This window comes from Capricornis sumatraensis, chromosome 11 (genome assembly GCF_032405125.1).
Source record: "Capricornis sumatraensis isolate serow.1 chromosome 11, serow.2, whole genome shotgun sequence".
In the NCBI taxonomy this organism is placed as follows: domain Eukaryota; kingdom Metazoa; phylum Chordata; class Mammalia; order Artiodactyla; family Bovidae; genus Capricornis; species Capricornis sumatraensis.
In genome coordinates this window covers 42,332,132-42,344,463 of record NC_091079.1, presented here as the reverse complement: position 1 = coordinate 42,344,463, position 12,332 = coordinate 42,332,132, and the positions used below count along the sequence as shown (strand labels likewise).

General features: G+C 47.6%; 1 protein-coding gene across 4 annotated transcripts in view; it reads right to left on the bottom strand.

Moving 5' to 3' along the window:
• The window catches only part of LYN (LYN proto-oncogene, Src family tyrosine kinase), a 109,090-nt gene extending 98,149 nt beyond the window's left edge, over positions 1–10,941 (bottom strand). For all 4 annotated transcript variants that reach the window (XM_068983926.1, XM_068983927.1, XM_068983929.1 and 1 more), the window contains exon 1: positions 10,831–10,941. The gene's annotated coding sequence lies outside the window, so the exon portion shown is untranslated. The remainder of the gene's footprint in view (positions 1–10,830) is intronic.
• Between the last annotated feature and the right edge of the window lie 1,391 nt (positions 10,942–12,332).

Sequence of the window (12,332 nt, the reverse complement as noted above, 5' to 3'; positions counted from 1 at the left end):
TCAATCTTTCTCAGCATCAGGGTCTTTTCCAATGAGTCGGTCCTTCGAATCAGGTGGCCAAAGTATTAGAGCTTCAGCATCAGTCCTTCCAATGAATTTCTGGGTTGATTTCCTTTAGGATTGACTGGTTTGATCTCCTTGTTGTCCAAGGGACTCTCAAGAGTCTTCTCCAGCACTACAATTCAAAAGTGTCAATTCTTCGGTGATCAATCTTCTTTATGGTCCAACTCACATTCATATGTGACTACTGGATAAACCATGGCTTTGACTATATGGACCTTTGTCGGCCAAGTGATGCCTCTGCTTCTTAATCACTATCTAGGTTTGTCATGACTTTTCTCCCAATAAATATATATTTTAAAAAATCCACTGTGATTACAGAAGCCCAGTTATCAGCATTAATTCCACACTGGTCTGTGCGACTAGGACAAACACAGAGCAGACAACCACACACAGTACAGATGACAAATTACTGATCAGAATAACTTAAACTATCTCCCTTCCAATTTCCAGGTTCCTGACTTTCACAAATTGTGTTGTATTTCTTTATCTTTTGTCCAGGTCTGACTTTCCTTCTCTCCTCTCTCTCCTACACCTTTTCTATTTGTAGCTTAGGACCATCTATGGAGCATCACTTTTTTCATCGATTACCATTCAACCCAAAGTACACCACTCATGAACCAATCACTGGTAAGAATAGTAGCATTTGACCAATCAGAGCCAGTTTATATAGATGGGGATATGGAAAACTTCTGCAGAAACTTCCATGGAAAAGCTGGATCTTGATATAATCTGGGCTCTGTTAGAAGAGAGGTGAAGTAATAGTGCTGGGTAGACAGTACAACAATTATGTCCCTACACATTCCATACTTACAGTCACAATGGTTGGATAGTCAGTCCAACAGTGGCTGGCTTCAACTGTGCAGAAACAGTGTAGAACTAGAACCAACAAGCAGAACAGTACAAGACAAAAAAGGTTTTGAATATCCACAGCTGGACAAAAATGAAATGGGCCACTTTGTCCAACAGGGATATGCCTGTCACAGTGCTTCTCACAACGTGACCTCCTTTACCACTGTTAGAATCACTGGGACAGACGCTAACTTTTGAGACCCAGTGCTCAAGAGAAAGTGACTGCTTGATAAGGCCTATGTTCAAGAAACACAGCCAAGATATCTTCCTCTTCTGAGAGTCTGATTTTCATGTTGGACACCAAGGTAGACAGGTGATGTCCAGAGTCCAGTGGCTGACACCAGAGGGGATGAGTCATTTGTTAAAGGGAGCTGTGCAGCACAGCCTTAGCTGAAGATAGAACTATAGCAATAAGGTAACATTCAAGTCATTTACCAAACTGCTCAGAAATTTTTTCTATTAAAAATTTGAAAGGTTGTCCACAGATAAAGGAATTTATGGAAAATGACCATTAATTTCTCATTTAGTGTTATCTTCACTTATTTAAAACTTTTAAAATAATTGAAAACCATAAAATAAAAGGTATGTGGACAGTTATGTAACTGAACTGTTGAATTTTGTTTTTTTATGTACACTTGCCATGCATTAAAGTTGAAACAGTTGGAAAAGTCAACATGGTCCAGAGAGACAAAAGCCAACTCTTGGGGTGCGTGTTTAATTATCCTGATGACCATAAACTGTGTATTAGCAACTTATCTGAAGCCGGGAACACATCCACTATTGTATTGGTCCATCACTCCTCGGATGATAAAGTCTCTCATTATTTAAGGATGCCTTTCTCTAAGGTCTTCAAGTGGTAAATTCCTTCTCCCCCAACCCTACATGACCAAGCATCATCCCCTCACTGTCACCAAGAGTCCTGTCCTGTTTGCAGAATGCTGTGTTCACCTGTCTAGGGCAAAAACAATCTCGCTCTGAGAACCAGGCTATGGCCCCATGTCCCACTCCTGAGGGCATCTTTGAATCCCAAGAACACCAAGCTCACCCCGTAGCCTCTGGTGATTCCTGGTGCCCCAGGCAGATCAGAAGTTCACCTGTCTTCTGATTTGTGTCACCTGGAAGACTATCTTCTTTCCACCACATTACACTATCTCTTCTCAAGGTTAAAACTAATAATCCCTCAGGGGCTGCAGTCCATAAGGTCGCAAAGAGTTGGACACGACTGATGCAACTTAGCATGCAGCAGGCACTGAACACAGCATGTATTCAACAGGCCATGTCTGATTATGCAAAGGCATTCCTTGCAGAATTGCCCAATTATCCCGTTTTCTCCAACTGTTGCCATTCCTGGTTATAGTGATGTTTTTAGACACACTAATTTGTACATGGTAAGAACAAGGCCAACACCAAGCCGCTGCTGTACAGCAGTCTCCATTTGTTTATTTACTTATTTATTGGCACACTTTGGGAATCTTAGTTCCTCACCAAGGAATTGAGCCCATGCCCCCTGCACTGAGAGCCCAGATCCTGACCACTGGACTGCAGGGAAACCCCAACTTAAATCTGCATTTAAGTCAAATGGAAAATACTGATAACCCTACAGAAACTTAGAACTCAACTCCTTTTTCCCCTCAGCAGTGTTGCCTCATCAGGAAGAGTCAGATAAATGTTTGGAGAAGGTCATCACCTCCCAGGGGAGTGACCAAGTATCTGCTCGCTGATGACTACAAACGAGTCTTAGGTCATGTACAAAGGCAATAGATACTACTTTCTAGCCCCCAGTTAGTCTCCCCGGAAGTCCCTGTTCCTCCCCGTGTTAATCATCCACCTATTCAGAGGATGACACTCACCTATTCAGAGGACACAGCCATTACTGAGTATCTCTGTGTCTCTACATTTTTTGGTAACACATCAATACTTTGTTACAGAAGAGTCTAGCCAAGAAAGTGATTGTGATGGGGGAAAAAACAGTTTTCCACAGAGACTTTCCACAAGATTCACCTTGGTCTACACAGTGAAATCCAACACTGAGGGTCCTGGGGGCATGGCTCCTTCGCGCCTGCACGGAATGCCTCATCACTGCCTGGCCACCAGGGATGCTGTGCAAACTGGTCTGTTCTCCCCACCCCAGACCCCTTCTCCCCTTCAGGGCTTCCTCCCCGAAACTGGGGCTAACGGACGGTAGGTTTTCAAGAAACTCAGTACTAAATATGAGTAAATATCAGTAGACACTTCTTTAGGAAAATATTCTGCCTGCTTACACCGTCTGCAGTGCATGAGTTCCTCTAGGGTCGGTCTGCCCACACGATATCCACACAACCATCAAAAGGGCCACTTTTCCCTTAAAGTTTCCTGCTGTCTCGCCAGCTTATTACGCGTCATTGCCCATCACACCACTGTCCTAAAACCACATAAGTCATAATCTTTGTAACAAAAGAAAGATGTAAAAAAGTAAAATCAGCATTCACCTATCACCCAGAAAAAATCAGTATTGAAAACTTTAGTATAAAAAAATCATTGATATTCATAGTTTATCACTATGTCAACATAACTATTGTATTTCAGAAATGGTAATATATATTACTGTTCAGCTTGTGTTCAGCTTTTTAAAGAACATCTTTCACACTAGTAAGTATAATTTAATTCTAATTTAAAGATATTTACAAGGTATAGCATTCATTGTATGCCTGCTAAGTTGCTTCAGTACTATTCAATTCTTTGTGACTCCATGGACTATAGCCCGCCAGGCTCCTCTGTCCATGGGATTCTCCAGGCAAAAATACTGGAGTGGGTTGCCATGCCCTCCTCCAGGGGATCTTCCCAACCCAGGGATCAAACCCTCATCTCTTATGTCTCCTGCATTGGCAGGAGGGTTTTTTTACCACTAGCACCACATGGAAACGCAGATGTATCTTAATTTGTGTTTGTGTAATAAACCTTATTGGACAGGAGCTTATAGAATAGCTGGGCTCACCTCTGTGCATTTTACTTTCCTTATGTAGTTATTTTGGGGCCAAGCTGCTTGCTGGATCATAGTTCCCAGACCAAGGACTGAACCCAGGCCACAGCAGTGAAAGCAGAAAGTCCTAACCACCAAGTCACCAGGGATTCCTCACTTCTGTGTATTTTACATCTCACCAAGCTGGCCTCAGAGGACTGCCTGGGGTCACACTCCCCACCCGCTACAAGCTGTGGGGAGGGGCTTTTCACCAAATTTTCTTTTCTCTTCCTCTTTCTTTCTTTGCATACAGATGGATGTGCATTCTGGCACAAGATAAAACATGATGCTTCTTGATATGGATCAAGGTCAAAGAAGTTTGAAAGGTCACTGATCTACCCCAAGTATTTAAGGAGAGGCTGGTTGCTCAGATAGTAAAAAATCTGTCTGCAAATGCAGGAGACCCAGGTTTGATCCCTGGGTCAGGAAGATCCCCTAGAGAAGGAAATGGCAACCCTCTCCAGTATTCTTGCCTGGAAAATCCCCTGGACAGAGGAGCCTGGCAGGCTACACCCATGGGTGTCACAAAGAGCTGGCCATGACTGAGCGACTAACACGCAGAGCTTAAAGAATTTTTAAAACAGCACTGATCCACTGTAGTTAAGATTAAGAAATAATTATACTGCCTGAACATTAAAGATTTCAAAACCTCTACTCAAGAGTTTTGTAATGATTTCCATAATGCAGAATTTCAAAACGAACATCTTTCTGTGGCTGAACAATCCAGCATGGTCATGGGGGTCTCCCCACCCCAGGAGGCTCTGCACTGAGGACTGGCTTCATTCGCTCCTCCCTCCCCTCCCTTCCCTTCCGCCTTCTCAAGGACCAACTGCAGAGAAGATGGTAGAAAGAACCCCAACCCAGAGGAAAAACCAGGGCTGGGTGGTGAGGAAGGTGGGGCTGCAGGCAAATGACGGGCCTGGGCCTTCGAAGCAGAAGGAAGTATCACTTTCTTGCGGCCTCCTGCTGCAGTTCTGCGCTCTGTGACCCAGCTTCCCTGTGGAAAGCAGAAGTGGGCCTCCCTCTCCAGACGGTCTCTCTGAGACAAGCTTCTCAGCTGCCCTCGCCCCTGTGTGGGTTAACATTTCCAGGAAGACTGGAGGCACCCAGAAGGCCCGGCACCTGGGAGACATCTCTACTCTGGCTGAAGGCAGGATGAACCCAGACCTGCCTTATCGTCTCACTGGGGACCCACACCAGTGCCGAAAAGCCACCATAGCTCCCACCAAACACTGGACCAGTGGAGAGAGAACTGGGGAGAGCTGACAATGAGTTTCCAACCAGCATGACTCGGGATCAATACAGAGAATGACGTTAGATGCTTACCGGAAGGGAGGAGTGTGCAGCCATTAAAAAGAATGAAATAAGGCTATTTGCAGCAACATGGTTGGACCTAGAAAGTCACACTGAGTGAAGTAAGCCAGGCAGAGAAGGAGAAATACCATATGACATCCTTTATATGTAGAATCTAAAAAAGAAATGGTACAAATGAACTTACAAAACAGAAAGAGACTCACAGACTTAGAAAACGAACTCATGGTTGCCGGGAAGAAGGGGTAGTTAAGGACTTTGGGAAGGTCATGTACACACTGCTATATTTAAGAAGGATAACCAACAAAAACCTATTATATGGCACAAGGCACTCTGCTCAATGTTATGTGCCAGTCTGGAGGGGAGGGGTTTTGGGGGAGAATGGATACATGTATATGTAGGGCTGAGTCCCTTTGCTGTTCACCTGAAACTATCACCACATTGTTAATTGGCTATACCCCAATACAAAATGTTTTTGGTGTCAAAAAAAGAAAAGAAAAGAAAAGAAAAGAAACGGAGGAGTGTGGGCAGTCCCAACAATATCTGACTGTGTCTCAAGTGTGAATGGTAAAAAGGAAATGAGACACTTAAAGACCCTCTGAACCTCTCGATGAAGACTTCTTCCCCAAGTCTTATAGCTCATCAAGAGCAGAGCCCACACCAAGAAACATCCATCCAATGGTCTCTGTTAACATATGCCCATTCATCCATCATTTTATGGAGCATCACTTACACATCTAAGCACAATGCAGAAAGAACACAGTCACACTGAGGTTAACCAATAATGGTCAATTCCTATCAATGCATGGCTTGCAGGCTCTGTATGACAGTGAGAAAGGAGTTGAAAAGGGGAGTTAGAGAAGAGAGACTGGACATACGTTGATGGTGAATAAAGCAGAGATAAGTAACCAACACTTTGGAAGAGTTCTATAAAAGGAAAATTGTATTCTGATTATAAATACAACTGTCATTAAACAGCTTGGCAGCAAATCAGGAGTGTTGATGGTTAGTCAGTACTAAGATGCAGACAGTGACTGCAGCCATGAAATTAAGATGCTTGCTCCTTATAAGAAAATCTATGACCAACCTAGACAGCATACTAGAAAGCAGAGACATTATTTTGCCAAAGGTCTGTATAGTCAAAGCTACGGTTTTTCCAGTAGTCTTATACGGATGGGAGAGCTAGAGATGGCTGAGTGCCCAAGAATTGATGTTTTTGAACTGTGGTGTTGAAGACTCTTGAGAGTACCTTGGACTATAAGGAGCTCAAATCAGCCCTGAATACTCACTGGAAGGACTGATGCTGAAGTTCCAATACTTCAGCCACCTGATGCAAAGATCCGACTCACTGGAAAAGACCCTGAGGCTGGGAAAAATTGAAAGCAGGAGGAGAAAAGGGACAACAGAGGATGAGAGGTTGGATGGCATCACCAACTCAATGGACATGAGTTTGAGCAAGTTCCGGAAGATGGTGAAGGACAAGGAAGACTGCTGGCGTGCTATAGTCTGCGGGGTCAGGAAAAGTCTGACACAACTGAGCTACTGAAAAGAACAACAAGGCAAAGTGAAGGTCAGGACAAGACTGAAGAGAAAGCCCAAGAATGAAGAACCAGGGTGATAACAGCCCCTGCAACCTGCCAGCATGGATGAGCCTTTTCCACACATCATCCCAAGTAACTCCTGAAACTTGTTGTTCTAAATGACAAGACAGCACTTCCAGCTAATGTAGTCAAGAGAATCTGAAAGAAGGTCCGAGTCTTTAAACTGGTGTGTTTCAAAAATTTGTATCCCTTCATGGGCAGACTTCCCTCGCAGCTGTCAGTAAATAATCTGTCTGCAATGCATGAGGCCTGGGTTTGATTCCTGGGTGGAGAAGATCCCTTGGAGAAGAGAATGGCATGGATACCCACTCCGGTATTCGCACCTCAAAAATCCCATTGACAGAGGAGCCTACAGTCTGTGGGGTCGCAAGAGTCAGACGGGACTTAGCAACTAAACCACTACTATGGGGAGATTTCCATACTATTTTCTATACACGGGCTTCTCCCCCAAATGGGAACTTACTCAAAATAAATGTCAGAAATGATGAGAGACTGAACTCAAGGTTTCACAATTTAAGTATCAGGAAACCAGGCAGCTGTAAGAAATCTTTCAGTACTTCTGATCAACTTCCTCTTCCTTGTCCTTCTTCTCATCAATCTTAAAAGCTGGGAGGAAATGTTTATCCATTATAGGAGTGTGGACTTAGGATGAGCCTGGTCCACAACAGGAGCCCAGGAAGGAGGCTACGTGTCTCCACGTGCATCCCATGGGCCCTGTCTCCTCACCTTGTATATTCCCCTCGAATGACACCTCTCACTGTTATAACAACCATACAAGGAGGCTTGTAGGGTTTATACAGAAGCTAGAGGGAACTTTTTTAGAAAGTATTATTGAGTACTTCTATACTGTCTCAGAGGCTTTCCAGGTGGCTCAGTGGTAAAGATTATGCCTTCCAATCTGCAGGAGACTCCAGTTGGATCCCTGGGTCAGGAAGATCCTCTGGAAAAGGAAATGGCAACCCGCTCCAGGATTCTTGCCTGGGAAATCCCAAGGATAGAAGAGCCTGGTGGGCTACAGTCCACAGGGTCGCAAAAGTGCTGGGCACGACTTAGCGACTAAACAACAACACACTGACCCATAAGCATGGGACAGTCCTGAAGGCAGCCACTAGTGCTGCTCTGACAGTGACCAGGACAGATGTCATCTGGGGAGTTATCAGGGCTCCCCCTTCCCTGAGCAGGTAGCAAAGTTGAAAGGCAGAAATTCAGCTCGACAGAACAGCCTCCGCACCCTGCTCACTGGTCCACCTGCTCATTTACTCTGACAGTCCCCTCGTGCAGACCATCTCCATATGATAGAAGAAGATGACCTTGTGATTCTGTCCTTAAAATGTTTCTTAAATGATGAGTTCGTTTCTTTACTTTTAAGTAATGGAGTACCTACTACAGATCCAAAGGCAGAAAAGTGGGAAAAGCTCTCAGAGCTGGAGTGGGAAAACATACCTACTAGGCCCAATGATGTCACTTAATCAGGCCTGTGACACTGGTCATGCCAACCTCCCCACCCCCTCTTTTTTAGGTCCCTGCCTACTGTGCAGGGTCCTGAGAGGTTTGGAGGTTATCAGCGTTCAGAAGGCTTCAGAGCCCTGGATTGGCAAAAAATCATCAGTACCACCATTGGCAGAAGGAGCCAAGGAAAGGTCTGAGACTGTCTCTGACATCAACATGTCACTGATAGCATCCCAACTAGTGATGCAGTGACCTTTTCTTTTCAACTCTCCCCATGCCCGAGGACGCGGAGGTCACAGATCAATGGTGTGAGTGGGCCACAGCAATGTTCCATGCTGAGGGGCAGGTGCTCTCATTTGTGCAGATTTTAAATGAATATGGGTTCGTTTATGGATAATATGATTTCACGTAATTTACAAACCCATATATTCATTTGAACCAGTTTGCATCTCAAAAGTTTTGGTGATTTTTTTCTAATACAAAAATAATGGAACTAAAAGGCTTTGGGAATCATTGAATCACTACCTCGCTGGACCATTTTCTGCTAAGAGAATGCCATGAGCAGCATTCAGGTATCACACAAGTACTCTACAAACCTTTCCAACATTGATGATTCTAGGATGTTGTGTGTCTTTTTGATTGCATAACGGCTTGCCCAGATGTCAGCTTTGCAGGCTGCATCTTACCACTTCAAATCAAGACTTCTCTCTCAGTGTTAGAAGTATGGAAACTAGCCCTGAGTGGAGAACTCTAGCGCTGGGATAACCTGACAGTCAACTTCCTCCAATTCCCATTTTAGAAGCCAGGACTAGAGGGCCAGTGGGCTACACATGCCTTAGGGGCCAGCCCTGTTCCTCAGACTTGCACGGAGTGAGGTTTGGAGGAGACCCTCCTTCCTTCTTCCAAGCAATCTTGACCACGTGACAGGCACCAGGGCTGGCGTTCTGGACAAACCAGACAAAGCTGTTTGCACAGACATTTCCTTGTAGTGGTGAAAACGGACTATACACTTATGGGCAAATCATAATATAATTCCAATTACCATTGTGAAGGAGATGTTGATGGGATAAATGGTCCAAGTAATTTATCCCAAATCACAGTTCTGAAAAGTGATGGAAGACACCCAAACTCAGGCTTCCTGGCTCCTGGTTTCTCTCCCTTCACATCAGCTGCTCTCTATTCTTCTCTCAGGAAGAAGGCTACCCCATTCTGCATCCAAAGAGGACCAGTCACCAAGAGTCTCTTGTGATCAAATTAAATGACTTCAAGCCTCAAAAGACTGACTTTAAGAGAGAACTAGGAGCCACCTGAATCCTACCCTTTTCTATCAAAGCTTACCTTATCAGGACAGATTGGGAGGACTCAGTAAGTGCCTATTCCCCTCCAGCCTGCTTTAGAAGGTGCTGGAGAGAGAGACCCACCCCCTACCCCCATGATGGCCCTTCTGAACCCTACAGCCAGCTGGAGGTAGCCAAGAAATCAAAAGTAAGTCAAACCTCCTCATTGGCTTGTTCTTAGCCTGGGTCAGACTCTGGGCCCTGCTTTGGGACAGTAAATCACTGGTGTATTTATTATGCAGTGTATCAGTAAGGTCAAGTGGCTAAATTGGATAAGCTGTCTTAGGTTTAAAATCTTCAAATTGCAAAGAACCAGGGAGCCTCGTTGTTATGGATAGAATTATTTGCAATAATAACAGCACTGTTTATGGAATGCCTAGTATGTGCTTGGGGCTTTACATGCAATAAATAGCTCAGAAGATAGACAAGGAAACCCTAACCTAGAATTTCAGCAACGGGCCCCAGTTCACACTTAGCTAGGAAACTGAGAAGCCTGGGTTCAACGAGTTTCTGAGATCACAATAAGTGGGGTGGATTTGGGGTAATTCAAACAGACAGACACACACATACATACACACACCCCACGATCACGCTTGCTATTAGATGGAACATAACAAACGCACAGCATCTCGAAGACACCGCAGTGGCCGAGATAACGCAGGAAAGGGGGAACTGACGCTCACACCCTTCCCCCGAGGCGAAGGAAAGGCAACCCCTGAATTCTTAAAATAACTCTCGCTTCCTCTCGGCCGCAGGGGGCTCGGGGCTGCGGCTCCGCAGGACGGGAGGCGCCGGGCTCGGCGGGAGGGTGCGCACCGCCTCCTCCGCAGAGCCCGGACCTCAAGCTCCGCCCGGGCCCCGAGGAGGGCAGATGCCCGCGGTTCGCGGACGGGCCCCGGGCCCGGAGGGGATACCGGACTGTACAGGCCTGGGGTCCCCCGGGGATCCCCGCCGCGCGCGCGCTCCGCGTGGAGACAGGCTTCCCCGCCGGCGCGGGGACAGCATCCGGCCCTAGGGGCAGCGCCGGAGGGCCCCGCGGTGCGCCCGCCCCGCCCCTGCGGCCGGGGCACTGAGACACCTGCGGAGCCGCCCGCCCCCGCGATCGCGCTCCCGGGGCCGTCTCCGCAGGCGGAAGGCATCCGAGCGTACTCACCGCCCCGCCGCGCGCTCCCCACTCCCGCGCTCCCCACTCCACCCTGCCCGGGTCCCGCCCGAGACTCACCAGCTCCGTGTGTGAGTCGCGGGGCGGCGGCGGCGCTCCACGGTGGCCGGGGATCCGAGCTGGGGCCGCGACGGGGCAGCCCGGCGGGGTAGGACGGGGCGGGGGCGCGCGGAGTGCGGAGTGCGGGCGGGGGCCCGGGTGGCACGGCCGCCCCGCCTGCCGCGGGCTGGAGGCTGCAGGGCGACCGGCCCGGAGGCGCCACGGCCCGGAGCGAGCGGCGGCGGCGGCCCGGAGCAGCGGAGGAGGAACTGGCCGTCGCCGAGCTGGGCCGGGAGGTCCCAGCTACTTCCTGGTGCTCGGATTTGCATACCGCGCCTGGAGGGCGGGGAAGTGACCGTTTGGCCCCTGCCCAAGGTTTGGGGCGCTGGCGTGGCTGTCGCGCAGTGCTTTGAAGGCACGGAGACCTGCGTCCCGGTGCGCAGAGCCGGGGAGTCTGGAGACGGACTGAAGGGTCTTCCAGGAGTTCGCCCGGCGCCTGGCGTCCTCACAGCGAAGCAGCCCCTCGCGTCTCCGTTCCTTCCCTTCCAGCCTACTCCCCAGTGTTAGGAAGAGGGGTGCTTCTGGCAGCAGAGGGGGCGCTCAGGTCCCCCAACATTTGGAGTCCTCTGGAAAGAGGATGCTCCAGGTCTCCGTTAGTTCTTAACCTGTAGAGTCTCTCCTTCATGGTGTACTCGGGGGCGTACTGATGAGGGTGGAGGTGGCCGTGGCGTTAGATGGTCTGGCAGTTACCCGGTTCCTTAAGACTTCAATTCCCTCCTGGAAAAATGGAGACAGGGCTGCTGGGAGTTTATAAAGGGCACTGCGCCTTGCACAAGGTCATGGTCGCTGTAATCTTTCCCTCCTACCATCTCTGCATCCCTGCGTGCTGCACATACCTGACCAGTATTTGTTGAAACAAGACTTCATCTTCAAGCTCATGGTTCAACTGAATAAATACCACTTACAAACCCAGGATAGAGAATCAGTGTCCGACGCTGTGGATACCCACGTGTTCTAAGCGAGATTCCTGCTCCCTGGAATCCCAGCATTGCACTGCAGCTCAGAATTTACACGGAAATAATTAGTACCCTGTAGTAGATTTTGGAGTTTGTGTCAATAGCAGACACCTGCACAGGGCCTATTGGGAGCCAGACATTGGTTTGACAAGCCTAAGCTTGTCAGACGATAACCTTTTGTTAACAATGTTCTTAGGAGGCTGGCCCCACCTGAGTCTGCAACCACAGTCCTAGGGGCAAGTCTAACATCTTGTAACGTAACCATCGAGTAGTCACTTATTACTGGTATCAGAGGACAAAGGTCTGCAAACTACCGCCTTATCCAACAACACTAAGGAGTGTCATTTCTACTGATGATGATCACTGGTATGTAGTCAGTTTCTTGCTGAAGAGGAGAGATTGGGTGACCTGCTGGAAGTGTTGACTATCTTGGATCCTACTGAGTAATTCACTATGTGAGAGCCCGTTTCCTGGACTTTTCTTCAGAATGACCTCTCAAATATCTTG